The sequence below is a fragment of the Pelobates fuscus genome, chromosome 3 (genome assembly GCF_036172605.1).
Source record: "Pelobates fuscus isolate aPelFus1 chromosome 3, aPelFus1.pri, whole genome shotgun sequence".
In the NCBI taxonomy this organism is placed as follows: domain Eukaryota; kingdom Metazoa; phylum Chordata; class Amphibia; order Anura; family Pelobatidae; genus Pelobates; species Pelobates fuscus.
This window is the reverse complement of record NC_086319.1, coordinates 404,817,805-404,842,922: the sequence shown is the minus strand read 5'-3', so window position 1 is coordinate 404,842,922 and position 25,118 is coordinate 404,817,805.

The window sequence follows — 25,118 nt, the reverse complement described above, 5'->3', positions numbered from 1 at the left end:
GCCCCCCCATGTGACATCACAATGCCCCACCCATATGATCTACCATATGAACTAACGCCTGTGCTGCACACAGTGTGTGTTTACATTAAAAAGCCTGCAGGGACCAGCTATAGACACCAGAACCACTTCATTAAGCTATAGTGTCCCTTTAATGTGAGGTAAATTAGAGATTAGTGTCACTAATAATATACTAGATATTATTAGCCTACTTACAATTAGATGAGGATGATGATGGGCTGCAGTTTGGCTCCACTGGTCTGGTGTAGAACAGGACCTCTGGAGGCTGTTTGCAACTGTGGTCACAAAATTCAACGTTCTGGGAGAATTGGAAGCAGCTCCATTTTTGGGGGGCCTCTTACACAGCTCAAGGTCTGGGCCCCAGTGCCTGACGGTGAGTATGCCCATAAGGCCCACTCATAAGTCCACTTATATGTTCCACCCACCCATGAGCTCGCTCACAGGGAGTGGAGTGTGTAGGGGATGTGTTATGTGTTATCTAATATGTGTGCTTATGGTATGTAGTGTATAGGGATACCAGTTTGTGCAGGTGATGTAGTGTGTTTGTGTGTAGTGGAAGCAGTGTGTATTTGTGTATGAGGGATGTATTATGTGTTTCTGGTTGTGTGTGAGGGATGCATTGTGTGAATCTGTGTTTGTATGCATAAGGGATGCAAGGTGTGTGTCTGTATGTGTGTGCATTGAGTGTAAGATATGCATTGTGTTTCTGTGTGTATGTAAGAAAAGCAGTGTGTGTTTGCATGTGTGTGTGCGTAGTGTGAAAGAGCTCCCTGTCTTGCCCCCTGTCCTATAGAGCTGTCCCTTTTGTCCCTTAGAGCTCTCCCCTGCCCCTTAGTTGTCTCTCCTCTCCCCCACCCTCCCCTAGCTTCTCACACCCCCTCCATGTGTTCTCCTCACTCCTGTGTTCTTCTTACCCCCCCTCCTCCCTGTGTTCTTCTTACTTCCCCCCTTGTACTTCTTACTCCCCCCTTGTTCTTCTTATCCCCTTCTTCTTCTTACTCCCCCCTTCTTCTTCTTACTCCCCCTTCTTCTTATTGCTTCCCCCTTCTTCTTACTCCCCCTTCTTCTTATTGCTCCCCCTTCTTCTTACCCCCTCTTCTTCTTCTTACTCCCCCTTCTTCTTACTCCCTCCTACTTCTTCTTACTCCCCCTTCTTCTTCTTACCCCCTCCTACTTCTTCTTACTCCCCCTTCTTCTTCTTATTCCCCCTTCTTCTTCTTACTCCTTCTTCTTCCTACATCCTCCTCTTCTTCTTACTCCCCCCTCTTCTTCTTACCCCCTTCTTCTTCTTACTCCCCCCTCTTCTTCTTACCCCCCTTCTTCTTCTTACTCCCCACTCTTCTTCTTCTTACTCCCCCCTCCCCCTCTTCTTACTCCCCCCTCTTCTTACTCCCCCCTCTTCTTACTCCCCCTCCCCCTCTTCTTACCCCGCCTCCCCTCTTCTTACCCCCCTCTTCTTACTCCCCCCTCCCCTGTAGCGTGGCCGAGCTCCTCTCCGGTCCGCGGTGCCCGGCCGGAGTGATAGGAAGGTGCACACTCAGTGTGCACCTTCCTATCACTCCGGCCGGGCACCGAGGACCGGAGAGCAGCTCAGCCACGCTACAGGGAAGGCGCGGGGAGAAGATGTGCTGCAGTTGCCTGAGGCTCTTTATAGAGCGCTCAGGCGGCTGCAGCATTAGGACCGGCCCGCCGTGGCCGGTCTTAAAATGATTTTGGGGCGGCCTGGGGGGCAATTGCCTCCCTGCCCCCCGGCCCAGCCCGCCCCTGATTAAGAATACAGTTGGAAAACTAATGTCCCTACTTATTGCTAGCTGGTTATGCACTTTGTGTAAAGAATGCACAAGCAACGTTACCCTTAATGGAAGCAAATTAGGGATAACAACACATGAAAATGATTTGAGAATTGTTATAGAAAACAAACTATGCAACAATGTGCAATGTTAATCAGCAGTGGCTGAGGCCAGTAAGGTATTGTAATGCATGAAAAAGGGCATTCATTCTCAGGATGAGAATACAATTTTGCCTCTTTATAAATCACTAGTAAGGCCTCAAATTGAATATGCTGTGCAATTTTGGGCACCTGTTCTAAAGAAGGATATTATGGCACTAGAAAAAGTGCAGAGGAGGGCTACAAAATGAATAAAAGGAATGGAACATATCAGCTATAAAGAAAGGTTAACAAATTTAAACCTCTTTAGTTTAGAAAAACGTTGCCTGAGAGGGGATATGATAACATTATTCAAATATATTCGGGGCCAATACAAACCATTGTGTGGATATCTATTCACAAACTGGACTTTACATAGGACACAAGGTCATGCGTTTAGACTGGAAGAAAGAAGATTTTGTCTAAGGCAAAGGAAATATTTTTTTACTGTAAGAACAATAAGGATGGGGAATTCTCTGCCTTAAAAAGTGGTTTTATCAGAGTCCATACAGATGTTCAAACAGCAACTAGATGCATACTTGCAAAAACAGAATATTCAAGGTTATAATTTTTCAATGTAGGGTAATAACTTCTTGATCCAAGGATAAATCTCACTGCAATTCTGGGGTCAAGAAGGATTTTTTTCCTAGTTTGTTGCAAAATTGGAAGTGCTTCAAACTGTTTTTTTTTTTGCCTTCTTTGGATCAACAGCAAAAACTAAATGTGAGGAAGGCTGAACTTGATGGAGGCAAGTCTCTTTTCAGCTATGTAGCTATGTAAGATTCACAGTGGCCATCTTGTTTCTCCTTCCTGATCAGAGTTGCCATGATCTGGACCCTGCACAGCCTACTGTGAAGAAAGCATTGATCCAGAAGGAGGCACGACGGGTCCTGCGCATAGACGTTGCTCCCCTGCTACTCCTTGTCCATATTGGGGATTTCCTATCCTACTTGATCCAGGTGATTTTTCAGGGACCTCTGCACTACTGGGCTATACAACGGCTAAAGGTAAAATTTCTGTGTTTGGGTCACTCCTACAACCATTGGATATCCCTCTCTGGAGAGGTGCTGATGGAACTCCATTGCTAGTTATTTTACATGCAAACCTTGAATGGCAAGATTTTCTTTGGACCATCGCCAGATTGTGTGGTGGAGTCGTATGCTGGAGTGCTCACTGCACAGGGGCCTACACAGGATGGATGTGGAGGCCGATTTGCACATAAATTGTCTGGAGTTGATTGCCAGATCTTTTGCCATCTGCAGACCTGCCAAGGGCCTCTCTGATGGCTGCAATCTCTGCATTTCAATACTTCAACCTTCTAGACAAAGCCAGGTTCCAGGCCTTGACAGAGGCAACAAATGACATTTACAGGTTCTGCCTCTCACACATCATCATTCTTCGGGGAGAATATCTCATGGGGATCACTAATCTCATGGAAGAATGGTTTTCTTGCCACTGGCAGGACAGCAGTGACTGATTTCTAGACAGCTCAATTTTCCATGCGCTGATGTCCCTTAGAGGCCCACTGCATGTTGACCTGTTTGCCTCCAGGACCAATTGACAACTACCGAAGGTGCTTTTTTTTTCTTCGGGACTGGCCACTACCAAGATTTTTTTCGGGACTGGCAAGACAACTGGTTTGTATCTGCGTCAGCTTTTGGCTAAGCTCACGCTACTATTGCGCCTTATTTATTTCTGGCACAAATGTTTGGGCGTTCAACGTAGATGGTTATTCCTTCTCTTTTCTAAATTGCGCCATTCTAAGTCAGACTCTACATCCATTTTTTATCCGATTTTTTTTTCCCTTTCCCCTTGGTTGTGCGCTTTTATTGTACCTTTGCAGGCTTTGCCTTCGGGCCAACTTCTGGTGTCTTGTGTTAAGCCCCTTAAACAATTCTCTATTAAGACTTTGGCTACATGGATTCACTAGCTTTGACCGGGATAGATTCCAGTTTTGGAACCCATTTGGTCCGCAGGGCAGCAGCATCACAGGCATTTTAGGTGGGCTTGCCGATACTATGCGATGTGCTGACTGGACGCAGGAGACTACTTTCTGCGTGTTTTACTTTAGAAAATCCTCTCACCCTTCTTTCATTTTTCTAAATCCTCAGCATTAAAATTGCAAAATATGAAGCCTTCTGTCATGTGATTAAATTGTAGATTATGCTAACGTAGTGTACCTATAATGTTAATATTATATTTATATTTTCACACCCTTCTTTCTTCTCACATTGGGCTTTCTGTTCCTTGGTTTGTTAGTTCACTGTTAAGCCTTATGTTGATATATTCCTTAGAGTTTCCGCATTTTTTGGTTCATGTTGTTATTTGTCATAGTCATTACTAAGATTAGTTAGATTGCTTTAAATTTATGTTAGTTATTATACAGTTATTGTATGATGGACAGCATATAATTTCAGATGCCTTTCACTTCTTTCTCTCTCCTTTCAGTGTGATCGATTATCTTCTACTACACACCCAAATTCTACAGTCTCTCCGGATGCTTCCCAGCCATTTTCTGGATTGCCACGTTCGTTTCATGGTTCCTTATGGCATGTTTGGATGTTTTTGACTTTATTGTATTAGTTTCGCTACAAAGTAAGAGGAGGTGCTTAGACTGGCAGGACCATTTATGGAATGTATAGATGTTTTGTGTTTGCTTGTTCTGTTTATGATCTGTGCTTCTGGAGTTTTCCGCAAAGAGAGTTATGCTAAATAGTTGCCTCCTGTCATTACTAATATTAAGATTATAGTACACTGTGACGAGACCAATCTCGCCACTGTGCATTGGAGGAGCCTGGTTGCCCGTCTGCTGCCTTTAGACTATGGCCCCATGTGGAAACGCTTGATTTTCCCCTGCACAGACACGAAAGCCGAGTCATTCGGTGCTTGCCCTGTTTGAGCGGTGATACCCCAGATAGCTATGCCATGGAGCCCATTCGTATAATGAAAGACTATGGGAAAGACTTTAGCTTCATGGCAATTGAACTGTATGTATGTGATCTGAGAGCCATTCAGTAATAATGTGTGCTCAGATCTGAGCTATCTGGGGATATGTTGAATGTACCTGTTTTATGCAATGGCTGCACAGTTATATATTTTTATGTATTTTATTGTCTTTTGCTGCCATGTTGAGTTTTGCCTCTGTCCTTGGAGATAATTGGATTACTTCCCAATTATCTCCAGGATAGAAGACTCTGTGGAACTGGTTTTGGGCAGAAAAGCCATGCTTCCTTAGGTCACAAAGGACTTCGATCTATCTTTTGAACCAATGGACCAATGTGGATCATTTTGACATACACTATATTTGCAAAATCTACAATTTTGGTACAAAATTCAGAAATTGTCTGATGAAATTGCCCAGCTCGTCCATTTTCCAGTTTGGCTATTTTGGCACAAAATTAGCAATTTCCTTATCAATTCATAGAAATGTTCTGTTTAGTGGATAAACCAACAATATATTTAGGGTAATTCTTGAACAAACATCAGTATGTAGATAATAATAGCAATAATAATATATCAATAAACAGATTCAGTTTAAAGTTATAATAATACATAAGGTTAGAAAACAATATCTCATTATGAATCCCCCAGATATTTGGAAATATCAGTTAATCAGCTCAGGGCTCCAGAGACATTCTCCCTCTGATAAAAGATTTACAATATAAATGTATTTCATACCCGATAGTGGAAGACACAAATGGATCTACAGATAAATTATCATTTATTGCAATACTGGCAGGTAATATATTCTTCATTATGTCACATATATATATTTTATCCTGTAACATATTATCCCAGGAATCATTTTTAAATGTATGTACACATTACTATATTTATGTTATCTGAACCATTTTTAAAAGATATAATTTATAGTTTAGATCCTGTTGTAAATCATTTTGGAATGTAAAGCACTGGTGGGAAATTGAGCCCTCGAAAAAACTATTCAAATTGTGTCAGGCAATAAAAACCTAACTTTGTAAAGAAAATGAAAGAGGCTTGGAGTTTCTGCATTTTTATTTTTATCTATTAAATTAAATATTGTCCCGAGTGTGATTTGTCAGGAATTCAAAGTGATTTCAAAGTGAATTTCAAATTTAAGACAAAATAGCAAAACAGGAACATTTCTCCACCACATCATTTTAGTTTGACCATATTGGCCTAAAATCTGAAATACACTTGAATTCCTTGCAAAAAGCAAAAAGTGAAAATCCTGCAAGAGTTAACCAAGTCGGTGGCTGAACATATAGATTTCATTTAATTCAATTTCCCCAAATAGGGTTATTTTCTAGAGGCCACTTACAAGATTAACTTTTAATTAGTTAAAGAAAAACCCACATGCTAAATGCATCAAATATTTATGTCAGTAGCTCATCTATGGAATATTCTAGTTCTCCTATTCTCCTTTCTTAATCTATTGCTCATACAGTATTTCTAAGCTTATTATATGAGATATTGCTAGATATTGGTGTGTTTTCTCATATCTGTATCTGGCATTGATTCTGCAGAGGTCGTTGCATATTATTTATTTATGTTGATCCAAGAAGAAATCTGACTGACACTTTGGAGTCAAAAAGGACTTTTTTCCCAATTTCGGCAAAATTAGGAATCAATTCTATTTGATTTTTATTTTTTGCCTTCTTGTGAGTTAGCAGCTGTAATACGGGTATATAAAAGACTGAATTTCGTGGACTTGAGTCTTTTTTTCCAGCCTATATTACTAGGTGACTACATAACGCATTGTATATGCAATTCAATCATTGTGCTCTATTTAGATTTATTATTGTTAATATTGTTTGTTTGTTTTTTTTTATAAAAAAATCTTCAGTTATTTCTTGGTCTTTACAATCTGTATCCATTCCTGCCAGATGGAGCTCGGAAAATTCAACCTTCACTGATTTGCAGATAGCCCAGCTGAATAGAGCACCAATTAAGGTTCCTACCCAATGTATTACATCAAACCAACGTGTTCTGTCACACTCTTCAGCTTCCCGTGGATTTGTCGCTGAACTCAGCGTGGTTAAAAAAAATATAATGAATCTTCTCAGATGCAGATGCTAAATAAGGTGTGACAAAAAGGTTGTTTTAATATGCAGATACAATGTGAATACAGGTTTATATGAATCATTTACAGAATTGAAAAAAGGGCATCCGTGGTCAGCAAAATTAATAAGGGGAATAGTAGAGTTTAGTTACAGAAACAGGTTAACAAAATAGCATCAGCATTACAGTGTAGTATTTGTGTATCATGTCTGTGTGATCAGGTGTAGGCCTGCTCTTCTTTTTAATATATTCTTTATTTTGGGAGTGCAAGGTTGGACATACAAAATGCATAGACATTTTAGCAAAAATATATGTAACATGTAGCAGAAAATGTTATAAAATGACTGCATTTTTATATTTATAAAGCAGGATAAGCTAATGTGAGAATCAGGCCATAGATAAAGTAATTCAAGAGGTCCAAAATAAGGGAAAACTGACAACACGATAGAAACACATGTTAAGAAGCAATGCTAACTCATATGTAAAACATAATGAGAAATATACCACCGGGACTCGATGTTAGATAATGGTGTATAGTGATATACGGTAACGTAAATATTAAAACATTACAAAAAGAACAAAAACAAAGTACACACCATGGCTTAGCAAGCACAACTATGAAAATATGAAGCAGTTTCAGCTATCATTAGGGGAACCCATGACATAGTCATGCTAGCAGCCCGGGAAGTGAGAACCTATTCAGCCTATTCCCTGATTCAGGGGACATAGTGCAAATATATATTTAATTTATTTATTATTGGCATTTATATAGCGACAACAAATTCCGTAGCACTTTACAATATTATAAGAGGGGGAGATATAACAGTAAATAAGACAATTACAAAAAAAAAACTTATAGGAACGATAGGTTGTAGAGGACCCTGCTCAAACCGAGCTACAGTCTATAGGAGGAGGGGTGTAAAACACATTAGAACAGGAAATAGCAATCAAATAAGGTGGGAGTGAAGCAGAGCTGGAGGAGAGAGTAGAGTGCTGCCCTTTAGAAGAGAGCAGGGGACAGGTATGTGAGGTTTAGATTACTCTGGGAGGCCATAAGCTTTCCAAAAGAGATGGATTTTAAAAACATTTTTAAATGGTTGAAAACTAGGGGAGAGACTTTTTCTTATAATTATCTTTTTTTATTGTACATAGGCAATGCAAAGACCCAATCGGACAACAGTTCAAAGATTACTGCTGCTGGGATTTGGGAATCTCTATAGTTTACAGATACCATTTTTTCTCTTATTTCTGCTGATCTACATCATGACGTTGATAGGAAATTCTGTGGTTATTTTGTTGGTCATATTCAACCAAAATCTTCATTCTGCCATGTACGTTTTCCTCAGTCACATGTCACTGTCAGACATTATGTTCACTACAAATATTACGCCCAACATGCTTCGCCTCATATTAATGGGAGAAAGTGAGATGTCCGTCAGCAGTTGCTTGATCCAGTTCTATTTTTTGGCTGCCCCAACTGTTGCCCAGTGCTTGTTCCTGGCCGCAATGTCCTATGATCGATATGTTGCTATTTGCAAACCACTGCATTATACAACCATCATGACATTTAAACTCCAATGTCACATTGTCCTTTTCATTTGGCTATTAGCTTTACTGTTGCTGTTAATCTTGTATTACTTCTTAACACAGTTAGACTTTTGTGACTCAAACATCATTGACCATTTCTACTGTGATACAGTTCCAGCTGCAGCTATTTCATGCTCAGACACCTCATCTGTTGAATTCACCACCACTGTGTTAAGTGCTCCTATAGTTCTATTTCCATTTGCATTTATCATTGCTACCTACATTTCAATCCTTCTTACCATCCTCAGGATCCCCTCCACCAGTGGGAGAAAGAAAGCCTTCTCCACCTGCAGCTCCCACCTCATGGTAGTCTGCATGTACTATGGTACACTAGCAGTAAACTATACTTTTTCACCCAAGGAGCAAACCACAAACCTAAATAAAGGCCTGTCCTTAATGTACATCGTGGTGACTCCATTTTTCAACCCCGTCATCTACAGCTTGAGAAACCAGGATATAAAAAGAGCAATCCAAAGAACTATAAATATTTTCAGGAAGTAAATGTCAATTGAAAGACAAGCATTTACATAAACCTGTAGCATTGTTGTTTAATAATTACCAGTTATATCATTGTGCTAGCACTCAATTAGCTACAGCCGAGAGACAATCCAAATGCTCTCTGGGGCTATAATGTAAGAGTTATTAATGTTAAGTTAAGTTTTGGGATATAGAAATGTTGTTTAAAATTTAGGTTTATGACCATGGTTATAGGAATTAAGAATTATAAATGTGAGACTAGGATTTAAAAGCACTTAAATTAGAGTTTGGTTAAGTTAACATAGGTATGAGTTAAGTTGAGGGATGGGATATGGATCATATAAACTACAAATATAAATTATGGTTAGTAAAGGTTTATAGGAGGTAGGGCTATACAGCTGTTATCAAAATTAGTCAATCCCCATTGAAAATCAGGTTTATTGTCAAAATGTGCAGTCTTTCAGCTGTTTGCAATTAACAAATCAAACAAGCAATTTAAATAGTTCAACACAATAAATGTTTCAAGTGGTTCCCCCAGATTCAACTGACAATGTGTCAGGATCGGGACAGGGATCCAACACGCAGAGTACAAAGAGTGGAAAGGTTCGTATACCGGGCCTTAGAATGGCCGGACTAACGTACCGAGAGTAAAGAATAGTCAGAGGCAAGCCGAGGTCGAGGGAACGAGAAGACAGATAAGCGAGAGACAAGCCGGATCAAGGGATAACAGAGAAACAGGGTAGTACAACGAGCCGAGTCAAAACCAATGGAGCAAACTAGAATACCAGAGCACTGAGTGACTAGACAAGCTAGAACCACGACAGGGCAATGAGCTGAAGTAAGGAGTAAGCTTAAATACCCTGGCTCTGGATGGAAATCACGCCTCTGACAAGTACCGATTGGATATCGGACACTTGAGTGACAGATTGCTCGTGCTAGCGTCATGACGTCACGTATTGAGCGTCCTGCTAGAAAAGGACGTGGATTCCTCGCGGCCGGTGTTTAAGTGACTGGATGAACCGCGAGGAACGGAGGAAACAGCTCGCCTGGACGGATACACCACCAAGTCTCTACCTCCCTTAGAGGTAGAGGCCTCAGGTACCCTGACAGTACCCCCCCTCTCAGATACGCCCACCGGGCGGAATGAACCGGGGCGAGATGGGAAGCGAAGGTGAAATGCTCTGCGAAGGCGAGAAGCATGGACGTCCTCCTGAGGTACCCAACTCCTCTCCTCAGGACCATATCCCTTCCAGTTGACCAGATATTGCAATTTTCCCCTTGAAATTCTGGAGTCAATGATGGAGTTGACCTCGTACTCCTCCCGACCCTCCACCTGAACAGGACGAGGCGAGGAGACCTTAGAGGAGAATTTGTTGCAAATGAGGGGTTTCAACAAGGAGACATGAAAAGAGTTAGGAATGCGTAAGGCAGGTGGCAGAGCAAGGCGATACGCAACCGGATTGATACGAGTGAGAACCCTGTAAGGGCCTATGTAACGAGGAGCAAATTTCATGGACGGAACTTTTAGGCGAATATTCTTAGTACTCAACCATACCCTATCCCCAGGAACAAAAACAGGAGCCGCTCTTCTATGTTTGTCAGCGTGTTTCTTGAACAGCGAGGAACTATGTAATAGAATTTGTCGAGTCTGGTCCCATAATTTCTTCAGGTTGGCGACATGATCATCAACCGACGGTATCCCCTGAGAAGATGAAACCGAAGGAAAAATCGAAGGATGAAAGCCATAGTTCATGAAGAAAGGGCTAGAGCGAGTTGAATCGCAAACAAGGTTATTGTGTGCGAACTCCGCCCAAGGAATCAGACCGACCCAATCGTCCTGGTGTTCGGAAACAAAGCAACGCAGATACTGTTCGATCTTTTGATTAGTACGTTCAGCAGCTCCGTTAGACTGAGGGTGATAGGCAGAGGAAAAGTTCAATTTGATGCCCATTTGAGAACAAAAGAATCTCCAGAAACGTGAGACAAATTGAGAACCTCTATCAGAAACAATCTCTGAAGGGATCCCATGTAGACGAAAAACTTCTCTCGCAAAAATCTCCGCCAATTCAGGAGAAGTCGGAAGTTTAGGTAGTGGCACGAAATGGGCCATCTTGGTAAATCTATCCACCACCGTGAGGATAACAGTCTGTCTTTTGGAAGCAGGCAAATCAACGATAAAGTCAATGGACAAACAGGACCAAGGTTTCTCAGGAATGTCCAAGGGGTGTAACAGGCCACATGGGGATGCATGAGATAGTTTAGTCTTGGCACAAGTCTCACAAGCTGCAACGAACTCCTCAATATCCTTACGAAGTGAAGGCCACCAGAAATCCTTGGATATCAGAGAGTACGTCTTGCGAATACCAGGATGACCAGCTATTTTACTTTCATGAAAACATTGTAAGAGCTCCAGTTGAAGTTCAGGGGGAACAAAGTTTCTTCCCTCAGGAGTGTTTCCGGGAGCTAGATGTTGTGATTTCAAGATCTGGTCAAGTAGCGGGGAATGAATTTTGAGACTGGTATTAGCAATAATATTGCATTTGGGTACAATGGAAGACAAAAGTGGTTCAACTGAAGCAGAGGGTTCATATTGGCGAGATAGCGCATCGGCTTTAGAATTCTTTGACCCAGGTCTGTAAGTCAGAACGTAATTGAAATGGGTAAGAAACAACGACCAACGAGCCTGCCTGGAGGACAGACGCTTGGCCTCTCCGATATAGGACAAGTTTTTGTGGTCTGTCAGGATGGTAACAGGATGTAATGTACCTTCCAATAAATGTCTCCATTCTTTCAAAGCCTTGATAACCGCTAGTAATTCTCTGTCACCAATGTCATACCTGCTTTCAGTACCGGTCAATTTTTTAGAGAAAAATCCACATGGATGTAATGGTTTATCAACACCCAACCTTTGAGATAGAACAGCACCTAAACCAGTCTCTGATGCGTCTACCTCGAGCAAAAATGGCAGAGAAGTGTCAGGGTGAACTAAAATTGGAGCGGAAGCGAAAAGCTCCTTGAGAGTCTTGAACGCAAGGAGAGCTTCAGTAGTCCAATTCTTAGTGTCAGCCCCCTGTTTGGTCATGTTAGTGATGGGTGCAATAATGGAAGAATAGCCCTTAATAAAGCGCCTATAATAATTGGAAAAACCAATAAATCTCTGTATGGCTTTAAGACCTGTGGGTAAAGGCCACTCTAGAATGGATTGGAGCTTATCCGGATCCATCTTAAATCCCTCCCCAGAGATCACATAGCCGAGAAAGGTTACCTGGGTTTGATCAAAGCTACATTTCTCCAACTTGCAGTACAAGCCATGCTGGAGAAGCTTGTGCAAAACCCTCCTGACTTGTTTGTGATGAATCTCAATGTCACTAGAATGAATGAGTATATCATCTAGGTATACAATGACGCACTCTTGCTGAAATTCCCTAAGAACCTCATTAATCAGATCTTGGAATACTGCTGGCGCATTGCATAACCCAAAAGGCATGACAGTATATTCATAGTGGCCATATCGAGTATTGAATGCCGTCATCCACTCATGTCCCTGCTGGATTCTCACCAAGTTATATGCCCCTCTGAGGTCTAACTTGGTGAAAATTGTAGAGCCCTTCAAACGATCGAAGAGTTCGGTGATCAAGGGAATCGGGTAGGCATTTTTAATGGTTATCTTATTCAAGCCTCGATAATCAATACAAGGTCTCAAAGAACCATCTTTCTTTTTAACAAAAAAAAATCCAGCCCCGGCAGGAGAGGAGGACCTCCTGATGAATCCCTTGTCTAAATTTTCGTGAATATATTCCTCTAGGACTGAGTTCTCCTTTATAGATAATGGGTATACATGACCTCTGGGAGGCATGGTACCAGGGAGTAGGTTAATTTTGCAATCAAAGGACCTGTGTGGGGGTAAGGTATCGGCTTTCTTTTTGTCAAATACTGCCTTTAAATCTAGATACTGAGACGGAATTTGTGTCTCTGTAGGATTGTCAGAGGTATTCGATGTATTAGTTAATCCAAGAGGTAAGACCTTCCGCAAGCATTTTTCTTGACAATTCTCTCCCCACGAAACTATCTCCCCTGATTCCCAATTAATAATAGGGTTGTGTCTCCTCAGCCAGGAGTACCCCAGAACTATGGGAATAGACGGAGAAGAAATGAGCATCAAGGATATATCCTCTTTATGCAGGATGCCAACAGTCAAGTTAATCGGTATGGTTTCATGAAAAATAACAGGCTCAAGTAACGGTCTACCATCGATGGCCTCAACAGCCAGAGGTGTCTCTTTTAACTGGGATGGAATAGCATGCTTGGCAGCAAAACCCTGATCTATAAAGCTCTCAGCAGCTCCAGAATCGATTAGTGCCATAGTCTTAACTACTCCCTTCTCCCACTTTAAAGAAACGGGTAACACAAGCCTGAGCTCCTTGTAGTTGTGAATAGAGGACAAAGTAGAAACACCCAAGGCCTGTCCTCTAGAGGAACTTAGGTGCGAGCGTTTCCCGAACGATTGGGACAATTTAGGCGTAAATGACCCCTGACTCCACAATACATACATAAACCCTCCCTTCTCCTGTACTGTCTCTCCCTTTCAGTGAGATGAGTACTGCCTATCTGCATAGGTTCAGGAATACGTAAGTCTTCGAACTCAGAGATTTGAAAGGTAGGCGCTAGTTTAAAGGAGGGTCTACGGGTCCTATCTCGAGTGTTCTGCCTCTCTCTTAAGCGTTCATCAATACGAGATATAAAAGAAATTAAATCCTCCAAATTTTCAGGGAGTTCTCTAGTAGCGACCTCGTCAAGAATTACATCTGATAACCCATTCAGAAACACATCTATATAAGCCTGTTCGTTCCACTTAACTTCTGCCGCCAAGGATCTGAACTCTAGTGCATAATCCACAAGTGTTCGATTGTCCTGTTTAAGGCGCAACATTAATCTAGCTGCATTGACCTTTCTGCCAGGAGGGTCAAAAGTTCTTCTAAACGCAGCTACAAAGGCATTATAATTATAGACGAGTGGATTATCATTCTCCCATAAAGGATTGGCCCATCTCAAAGCTTTTTCAATGAGCAGAGTAATAATAAATCCAACCTTTGCTCTATCTGTAGGATAAGAGCGGGGTTGTAGTTCGAAATGGATGCTAATCTGGTTTAGAAAGCCACGACACTTCTCCGGTGACCCGCCATAACGTACTGGTGGGGTAATACGGGAAGAAGCACCTACAGTGGCTACCTCTAGACCTGAGACTGCAGGAGAGATAGAAGGAGTACGTGTCTCCTCAGGTGGATTACTAGCACGAGACAAAAGTGCCTGTAGTGCCAAAGCCATCTGATCCATCCTATGTTCCATGGCGTCAAACCTGGGATCCGAAGAACCAAGCTGACTGTTTGTACCTGCAGGATCCATTGGCCCTGTCGTAATGTCAGGATCGGGACAGGGATCCAACACGCAGAGTACAAAGAGTGGAAAGGTTCGTATACCGGGCCTTAGAATGGCCGGACTAACGTACCGAGAGTAAAGAATAGTCAGAGGCAAGCCGAGGTCGAGGGAACGAGAAGACAGATAAGCGAGAGACAAGCCGGATCAAGGGATAACAGAGAAACAGGGTAGTACAACGAGCCGAGTCAAAACCAATGGAGCAAACTAGAATACCAGAGCACTGAGTGACTAGACAAGCTAGAACCACGACAGGGCAATGAGCTGAAGTAAGGAGTAAGCTTAAATACCCTGGCTCTGGATGGAAATCACGCCTCTGACAAGTACCGATTGGATATCGGACACTTGAGTGACAGATTGCTCGTGCTAGCGTCATGACGTCACGTATTGAGCGTCCTGCTAGAAAAGGACGTGGATTCCTCGCGGCCGGTGTTTAAGTGACTGGATGAACCGCGAGGAACGGAGGAAACAGCTCGCCTGGACGGATACACCACCAAGTCTCTACCTCCCTTAGAGGTAGAGGCCTCAGGTACCCTGACACAATGCAACTTATAATCACTTCTCCAGTTTCAAAATTATTCAACCCCCTGAAAAGAATCGCTCACAACAGCACACAGCACACCTGAGGCAACTAATTAAGAGCTTCATTAGTTACACCAGGTGTGCTTGAGCTGGAACACATGAAATACCTGAACTGGCTAGGGGTTAGCTGAGTGTCACATTTGACTGCATGTTAGATATATGTTGAAAGAATGGTCCACAAAGTATATAGAAGATATTAGCACCTTCCATAAACAAGGAACACGATGCAAAAAGATAGCAACGGCACTGAATGTTCCTAGAGACACCATTGTTTGCAAATTCAACGTTGAAGGAACAGTGGTAACGCTACCTGGACGGGACAGAAAAGGGAAGCTATCAATAGCTGCAATCAGATCTCTAAGAAGGCAAGTTGTGAGAAACCATTGAGTGACTGCAAAAGACCTGCTTTAAGACTTGGTGGCAACAGGCACTGAGGTTTCAGTGAGCACAATAAGATGCATACTAAACACAGAACGTTTCCATGCCTGAACTCCAAGATGTACACCACTACTGACTAAAGAGCACAAGAAAAGTCCACTCTAACATGCTCAAAATCATATAAATAAGCCACAGAAGTTTTGGGGTTCTGTTCTGTCGATTGATGAAACAAAACTGGAACTGTTAGGATCAGCAATATGTCTAGGCAAGAAGAATAAAGTATATGCTGAAAAGAGCACTCTGTCTACAGTTAAGCATGGTGGTGGCTCAGTGATGCTCTGGGGGTGTTTTGCTTCCTCTGGTACTGGAAACCTACTGTGTGTGAAAGGCAAGATGGATTAAATTAAGTATTAGGAAATCCTAGGAGAAAATGTCATGCCATCTGTGAGGAAGCTGAAGCTTAGGCGTCATTGGACCTTCCAACAAGACAATGATCCCAAACATACCTCAAATTCTACCAAGGCTTGGTTGTATAAAAAGTCCTTAAAAAATTTGACAGTGGCCATCACAGTTGTCTGACTTGAACCCTATAGAAAATCTCTGGTGGGATGTGAAGAAGGCAGTTGCCGAACACAAACTCAAGAATATTACTGAACTGGAGGCCATTTCTCATGAGTAAAAAAAAAGGGTGCTCATGTCTAGGCTACCCAAAAATGGGTTCTGAGACCTGTCCTGCCTCTATGCTGTGCACAGCTCTTTCTCCTTTCCCTAGTACTAAGCAGCGTAGGCTCTGATTCATGCTGGAGGCTGTGTAGAGTAATCAGGGATATTAAGCATGTCATATGAGAATTGAGTATGCAATTATAACTGTGTGGATGAGTTTGTGCCTATATGTCTTTATATGTATATGTCTATTTATGACTTTATGTTTGTTTCTGTATGTTGTTGTATGTGTATGTTTAGGCTGTATGACTGTGTGTCTGCCTGTCTGTATGACTGCGTGTCTGGATGTCTTGTCTATATGACTGTATGCCTGTATAACTTTTTGTGTGTACCTGTATGATTGTATGATTGTATTGTGTACCTGTATGATTGTGTGTCTCTATTTTTGTATGTCTGGGCATATATGTATTTTTGTCTCTATGTCTATATCTGCATGGATGAGTGCTTTTTCTATGTTATTGTTTCTGTTTGAATAACTGTGTGCCTGTATATCTTTGCGACTATGTGTCTGCATGTGTATATGTATGGTAATGTGCCTGAAAAAGGAGCAGATGTTTGCACTCTTTGTTCATTACCCAGGCCGGTGAAATAGCTCAGTGGGCTAATGCATCAGCAGAATCTGTTCTAACCCTCGGGTCGCAGGGACTCCTCCCTTCATCCTTCCGAGGTAGATAAAATGAGTACCATTAAATTGGGTGATAGTAACAACCCCTGGATGTTGGGCTAAGGTAACATCCCCAGGACGTACTTGGAAACCAGAGTAATCTGAATGTACCTTTCCTGGTTAAATACTTTGTTATTATTATTATTAGTTCAAATGTTGGCAACCATATAGAGGTCACAATAATACCCTTGGTCCCTTGGTAAATCCCCCCCCCAAAAAAAAAAAAAAAGTTCAGAGTATTCACAGTTCACAAATGGTTTCCCCATACACTTATATATATTATATATACATGTAACAAAAAAAGAAAAAAAAAAGACAAAGTATAGGGACCTGGTGGAAGACTGTGACAGAACCCCATCACATAACCCTCCTCTCTATCCTGGAGAAAATTGGGTTAAGTGCTAGAAGTAACTCAATAACTCAATTATCTATCTATTATGGAGCATAACCTCCATTTTATAATGACAATAAAAATACATAAACATATACAATTCCCACTACTGAACAGAATCCCCACATTCAACGTATGCCCAGATAGCTTAGATCTGAGCAAACAATATCACTGAATAGCGCTCCGATCCCGTACACACAGTTCAATCGCCATGGAGCTAAAGTCTTTCACACAGTGTATTTGTCATATGAATGGGCTCCATGGGATAGCTATCTGGGGTGGCTCTGTTCGTATAGTCAATGTACCGAACGGCACGGCGTTTTTATGAACCAGTGAACAGGATGAAGGAAGGTCAGTGACTTCAGCGGTTTTTGTATGAAAAAAAGTGTCCATTTTCCGTTCCATAGATTTGTCGACGAACACCGCTGGGTGTTCAAATGTCCAAGATGGCCGCCGCCTCGTGTTCGTTCATATGAACGACGACCACCCAGCCGATCATTCGGGAGTTGGAAGTGTCTGCGGTTAACCACAAAGTTAATGAGGTCAAAAAGGTTAACAAGCAGCACACTTCCCTGCTGGGTGGCCTGCCATTCGGTAGTTCTTTCGTGAAGGGAATTAAACATAGGAGCTGTACGGACAGGGCAATAACCGAACAAACAGACGAACCAAGGTCTTATTTTTGTATATTTGAATTTGCTTATGTATTACACAGCCATGTTACAATGCTGCATCCCACCCCATGTTCTCCCTATTAAGGGTTAAGAATGATGTAGGGGTTTAAAAAATACCCCTTTCTGTCTCATTAGAGATTTTTTTTACCTGAAGATGAAAGACACAAGGTGAATTGTTAGCATAGGACTTACCTAAGAGGTTTGCCCTGACGTATCAGGTGAGTGTATACTTAGGTTGCTACTGGAATGATACTAAAGAGTTATTTAAATGTGTATAGGGATTTGTAACAGTGGACACGTCACTCTTTCCTTTGGTTTTGATTGTTTGGAAATCAGTCTGTGTAAATAAGAAACATTGTTCTTGTTCTAAATTACATTTTAGTTGCATAAATTCTTACTAGTATGTCACCTAAAATTTCAAGAGCAGTCCCACCTCCACTCATACCCCGAAAATTAAAGTGTCACTTTTTATAATTTGAAATTTTGTAAGATATGGGAGTGGTCATACAAATTATGTGCCCAGTTAATGGCACCTGCAAGTGGTGGAATGGGTTATACAGATTACCTGCCCCAGTTAGATGTGCCTGCAGGTGGTGGGTGGAGTTATTAAGATTATCTGCCCCAGTTAAAGGTACCTGTTGTGGTTTAAATTCAGCAGACAGCAATGTTTTCTCTCAGGTATGAAGACAAGGAATGGACACAGCAGAAATACAAGCTTGGAAGGCAGTACTCGTCCACACAAGTGTACACCTAATTTTAATGGGGAAAACACAGATCTTATAACAAAATTCTGTACACACCCAAAAAGGGGTTGTCTTCACATAATACAGTCATGTCCTGTCAATTGCATATTCAAAGAACTTAAAGCACATTTGGCATTAGCTGGTCAAGAGATGTTACTTGATTAAACAAACACTTCCCAACAGTGTTAAAGACAAGGTGTTAACGGGGGGGGAAACAAGCAGAAGATACAAATCAGGATCAATGGCCAGCTGTTATAATAGAGCATCCTGGCATTACTCAATCAACTGTGTAGTGTGACACAGGATATAAGGGCAAAGGGTGCTCATTAATCCATAATAATACCTGTAGGTAGTTGAGTGGAGTAATACAGATTATATTACCCAGTTAGAGGTATCTGTTTCATATATAGAAATTAAGACACTACAAGCCACATGCGTTAGGAACTATGTTGGAAACTTAGATTGACATCCATGTCAGTGGTAGACAGGATATAAGGTAGTACAAGGCTCAACAGACAAAGTAATAACACTTTGGACAGTAATGCCACAACACGTGAAATCCCACCTTATCTCTCTGTGTGCAGACAGTGAGTGTCTGTATCTGCTGGAGTGTGAGTCTGTTTCTGTGTTAAGTGTATGTATGTGTATATTTGTCAGTGTGTGTATGAGCTTTTAGCTACATAAGTGTATACTTAGTTTATGTAACGAGAATATACCCCAACACGCAGGATCCAGCTAAACAGAAGACAACACAGAGGGGAGATACGTCTACCGGTCCTTAGAGTGGCCGGACTCGACGTATATAGGAGAAGTACAGAGTCAGGAACGATCCGAGGTCAAGGGCACAAAGAGACAGCGTAAACTAAGACTAGGGTCTGGTACACAGTAAACAGCAAGCCAGCAAACAGAACAGAAAAGGATAAAGAGTAAACGAAGTCAGAATACAAAGCCAAGGTCAAATACGAGGAACACAACTGAACACAACAAGCGCTAAAGGGAACTGCAACAGAAACCACGATAGGGCAAGGAACTAAGGGAAAGAGGTAAGTATATATAACCAAACATCTATTTTGATTGGTCCCTGTCATATCTACGCCCCCAAAAGGTAATTGTATGGGGAGTGTGGCTTGACAGGGACCAATGGGAGTTTTTTTCTAAGTTAGGCTTCCACTGTCCTTTTAAGAGCGTGCCTGAGACTCGCGGCTCGCTCTTAGAGTCAGGCGGGACACGTGACCGCTTCTCGCGGTCACTGCCCGCCTTCCAGTTCCAGCCATCGGATGAGCCCTGTGCGGCTCGTGCAGCAGCAGAGCCACGCGCGGCTTGAACAGAGGACCCCGGCCGGCACCTGGAAGGGTAAGTACCGCTACAGTACCCCCCCCTGAGGACACGCCCTCCGGGCGGGAGGGCCAGGCCTGACAGGAAAATAAGAATGGAAGGAACGCACCAGGCGAGGAGTGTGAACAGCATCAGCGGAAATCCAACTGTGCTCCTCAGGCCCATAGCCCTTCCAATGCATTAGGTATTGAAGTCGATCCCTAAGGAAACGAGAGTCAAGAACGGCAGAGACTTCAAACTCCTCATGACCCTCCACAGAGACAGGAGGGGGAGGAGGTGTATGCAGACCTCTCTGTGTGCAGACAGTGAGTGTCTGTATCTGCTGGAGTGTGAGTCTGTTTCTGTGTTAAGTGTATGTATGTGTATATTTGTCAGTGTGTGACAAACACTGCGCTGCGCGCGGCTTGAACAGAGGACCCCGGCCGGCACCTGAAAGGGTAAGTACCGCTGCAGTACCCCCCCTGAGGACACGCCCTCCGGGCGGGAGGGCCAAGCCTGACAGGAAAATAAGAATGGAAGGAACGCACCAGGCGAGGAGTGTGAACAGCATCAGCGGAAATCCAACTGTGCTCCTCAGGCCCATAGCCCTTCCAATGCATTAGGTATTGAAGTCGATCCCTAAGGAAACGAGAGTCAAGAACGGCAGAGACTTCAAACTCCTCATGACCCTCCACAGAGACAGGAGGGGGAGGAGGTGTATGCAGACCTCTCTGTGTGCAGACAGTGAGTGTCTGTATCTGCTGGAGTGTGAGTCTGTTTCTGTGTTAAGTGTATGTATGTGTATATTTGTCAGTGTGTGACAAACACTGCGCTGCGCGCGGCTTGAACAGAGGACCCCGGCCGGCACCTGAAAGGGTAAGTACCGCTACAGTACCCCCCCTGAGGACACACCCTCCGGGCGGGAGGGCCAAGCCTGACAGGAAAATAAGAATGGAAGGAACGCACCAGGCGAGGAGTGTGAACAGCATCAGCGGAAATCCAACTGTGCTCCTCAGGCCCATAGCCTTTCCAATGCATTAGGTATTGAAGTCGACCCCTAAGGAAATGAGAGTCAAGAACGGCAGAGACTTCAAACTCCTCATGACCCTCCACAGAGACAGGAGGGGGAGGAGGTGTATGCAGACCTCTCTGTGTGCAGACAGTGAGTGTCTGTATCTGCTGGAGTGTGAGTCTGTTTCTGTGTTAAGTGTATGTATGTGTATATTTGTCAGTGTGTGTATGAGCTTTTAGCTACATAAGTGTATACTTAGTTTATGTAACGAGAATATACCCCAACACGCAGGATCCAGCTAAACAGAAGACAACACAGAGGGGAGATACGTCTAGGTATTAGGAATATATCTAATATATAGATGTAAGATAGTCCAAATCTAATCAAAAAGGGGGGGGGGGGGTTAATCTTCTTTATACAAATGCCTCTAAACATACAAATGAAACTATTAACGCTCCGAAAGGCCAGTTTCTAAGAATCCGTAGAAATTGTAGTGATCTTATTAATTATGATGCACAATCCTTACGGATAAAAACAGATTTTATGGAAAAAGGCTATGATATGGTTAAGTTAGAGAATTCAAGGAAAGAAATAAGAAGTCAGGAAAGAAAAGATCTTTTAAAATATAAAACTAAGAACGAAAAATATATTCAAAGCGTCCCATTTATTTGTAACTATAATATTCACAGTCACCAGATCAGTCGGATTATTAAAAAATACTGGCCGATCTTACTACAAGATTCATCCCTTAGCCAGATCCTACCACCTCAACCTAGAATGATTTTTAGGGGCGCAAAAAATGTTAAGAATACCTTAGTACGAAGTTCTCTGAAAGAGAAGAACCAATCACCAACTATATTTAACAATGAAAAAGGCTTTTATGGCTGTGGCCAATGCGCAGCCTGTAAGAAATCTGGATGTGGTCAGAGAGTTAACAAAGATATAACCCTGGAGGGAAATAATAAAGTTAAGATTAGACAATTTATAACCTGTTACACTAAAAATGTGGTCTATCTCTTAACCTGTCCATGTGGATTAAGATATGTGGGCAGCACAACCAGACCCCTACATGTTAGAATTAAAGAACACATTTACAAGATCAAAATTGGGTATGAACAACATAGTGTTTCTAGCCACTTTAAAAAGTTTCATAACTAAAAACCAGAGGGTTTAGTATTTACAGGAATCAATAAAATTAATAAAAACTGGAGAGGTGGGGATTTTGTCAAATAATTGGGGAAAAACGAGATGGAGTGGATATTTAGACTTAATACCCTTATCCCAAATGGCCTTAATTCAGATTTTGAATTATGTCATTTTTTATAAGATATTTCTAAAACTGGATTTTTTAATTTAAAATTTTCTTTTTTGTATTTGAATTAGTTTTTTAGTACTAATCTTAAGATTTTTTAATATTAATAATTTTAAATAAACTGCAGTATTTTTTATATGTTATTTTCTTTATTATATATATTTCATTCTAATAATATTGTATTAGCTATAGTTTGTATTTATTTAATAGTTTAATTTGTATGTTTAGAGGCATTTGTATAAAGAAGATTATCCCCCCCCCCCTTTTTTTTATTAGATTTGAACTATCTTACATCTATATATTAGATATATTCCTAATATTTTTAACAGAACATAAAATCAATTAAGCGGATAATCCCTTAATGGAAAACACGATCGAATGATTTATTTTAAGATTTGAATACTTCTAAAACTACAAGTGTCAAATTCGGAGAAATAATAAGAGTAATGTTGAAAATAGAGTTTATTTCGTTCAGATATCAATAATACTAACGATATATAAAAGAGTTAATACAAACAACAATATGAATTGATACTTAGTTTCTTTTCTATTTTTTTAAGTATCCGTGGGGTCCTTTATGAACATTGATAAAAAGCAACTATTAAAAACACTGCTAATAAATGCAGCAAGAGATTATTCTCTTTAAAAGAAGGACGATGAACTTATCTATTTGCACATAAGGGAAGAATGAAACGAAGAAAATAAAAGAATGAAGAATCACCTTCCAGTTTTGAATACATGGCGGCATGAGAAAGAGGTATGAATCGCAAACGTAGTACCTGTGGGTGGTACTAACGTAAGGCGGTAATCCCGGCTCTTTGAAGGTATTTAAACAGAAGAAGAGAACCAGGAGACAGTAAACAGATTTTTTGCCAGGTTGATGAAGCCACGTTAACAGTGGCAAAGCACGTTCCGGATTTTGCACACTGTTGCACACTATTGCTATTTTTATTTATGTATTTTATGTGAATTTTGGAAAATCTACATTTTGTATCCTGAGTTCCAGTCATCTATTTTTCGTAAGAAGGGAGTGCAGTCCTTAAACTGCACATCGCTCTGAAATTGAGTCATTACTTGATGACTCAAAAGTTTGTGAGTACCCATTTGGGATTACACTTTTTTTAATTCTTATCCTATACTGGCTATACTGCGCAATTGTATATATTTCTATTCCTCTATAGAGAAAGAAAATGTAATCACCGGAAAAAATGGGTGGGTCGCCTAAACGGACCTATACACAATTCGAACCAGAGCTGGGCTATCAGCTCTCCGTTTGTGAGTGTGCATTCATTTACACTGAAATTTTAAATGTACTTTGTATGATTTACACTATGTTTGAATATTATTCTTTTTAGATACCCATATGAATTCTATTCATTCTAAAAAGAATTTCTACTAACCATCTAACAGGGGATTTATTCTGTTACCAATTTGTTTTGATACTAATTTGTTCTGTTACCAATTTGTGTTTAAATAAGCGCTACATTCTTTCTATTTACACAGTGAGGGGACAGGATGCTGTAAGATAGGTGCAGAGGCAAACGTAGTTTTAAGAAATTCAAAAGCCTGAAGTGCCTCAGGAGACCATACACGAGTATTGCCATCCTTTTTTGTCATACGGGTAATAGGTGCTACAATAGACGAAAAACCTTTAATAAAACGTCTATAATAATTAGAGAATCCAAGAAAACGCTGAATGGCTTTCAGACCTTGTGGTAGAGGCCATTCTATGACAGCAGCAAGCTTCTGGGGATCCATACGAAAACCTTTAGCAGAAATCAAATACCCCAAAAACTGGACTTCTGATTGTTCAAATAGACATTTTTCCAGTTTACAATAAAGACCATTAGCAAGAAGGGTCTTCAGAACCGTTGTAACATGTCTGTGATGAGTGTGTACATCTTTAGAATATATTAATATGTCATCCAAGTACACAATTACAAATGTGTGAATAAAGTCTCTTAAGACGTCATTAATAAATTCTTGAAATACTGCTGGGGCATTACATAGACCAAATGGCATAACAGTATACTCGTAATGGCCTAAACTAGTGTTGAATGCCGTCTTCCATTCGTGGTCTTTCTTAATACGTATTAAATTGTATGCACCTCTAAGATCCAATTTGGTGAATAAAGTAGCATGTTTGAGCCTGTCGAACAATTCCGTGGTTAACGGTATAGGGTATGCATTTTTGATGGTAATTTTATTTAGACCTCTATAATCGATACACGGTCTTAAATCACCTTCTTTCTTCGATACAAAGAAGAACCCCGCTCCAGCCGGAGAAGAGGATCTCCTAATAAATCCCTTGTCTAGTGATTCCTTAATATATTCCTCCATGACACGGTTTTCTTGAACCGATAAAGGGTACACCCTGCCCTTTGGAGGTATAGTGCCAGGCAATAAATCGATAGCACAATCGTAGGGTCTGTGAGGCGGTAATTTGTCAGCCTCCCTTTTATCAAAGACAGTCTTGAGAAATAAGTACTGAGGGGGTATAGCCGTAGACAAAGGAGGAGTTTTAGGAACAATAATGGAATTCAAAGGTGTGACTTCAATAGTACAAGACTCGTGGCAGGCTTCGCTCCATGATTTTATTTGCCCTGACTCCCAGTCGAAAATGGGATTGTGAGCACGTAACCATGGGTACCCTAACACTAAGTGTGAAGAGGGAGAGGTGATGACCTGGAACCGAATGGTTTCAAAGTGTAAAACCCCTGTATACATGTGTAACGGTACAGTTTCATGAGTAACAACTGGAGAAATTAATGGTCTACCATCTATGGCCTCAACGGCCAAGGGTATCTCCTTCTCTCTGATGGGAATGTTGTTTTTCTTAACAAAAC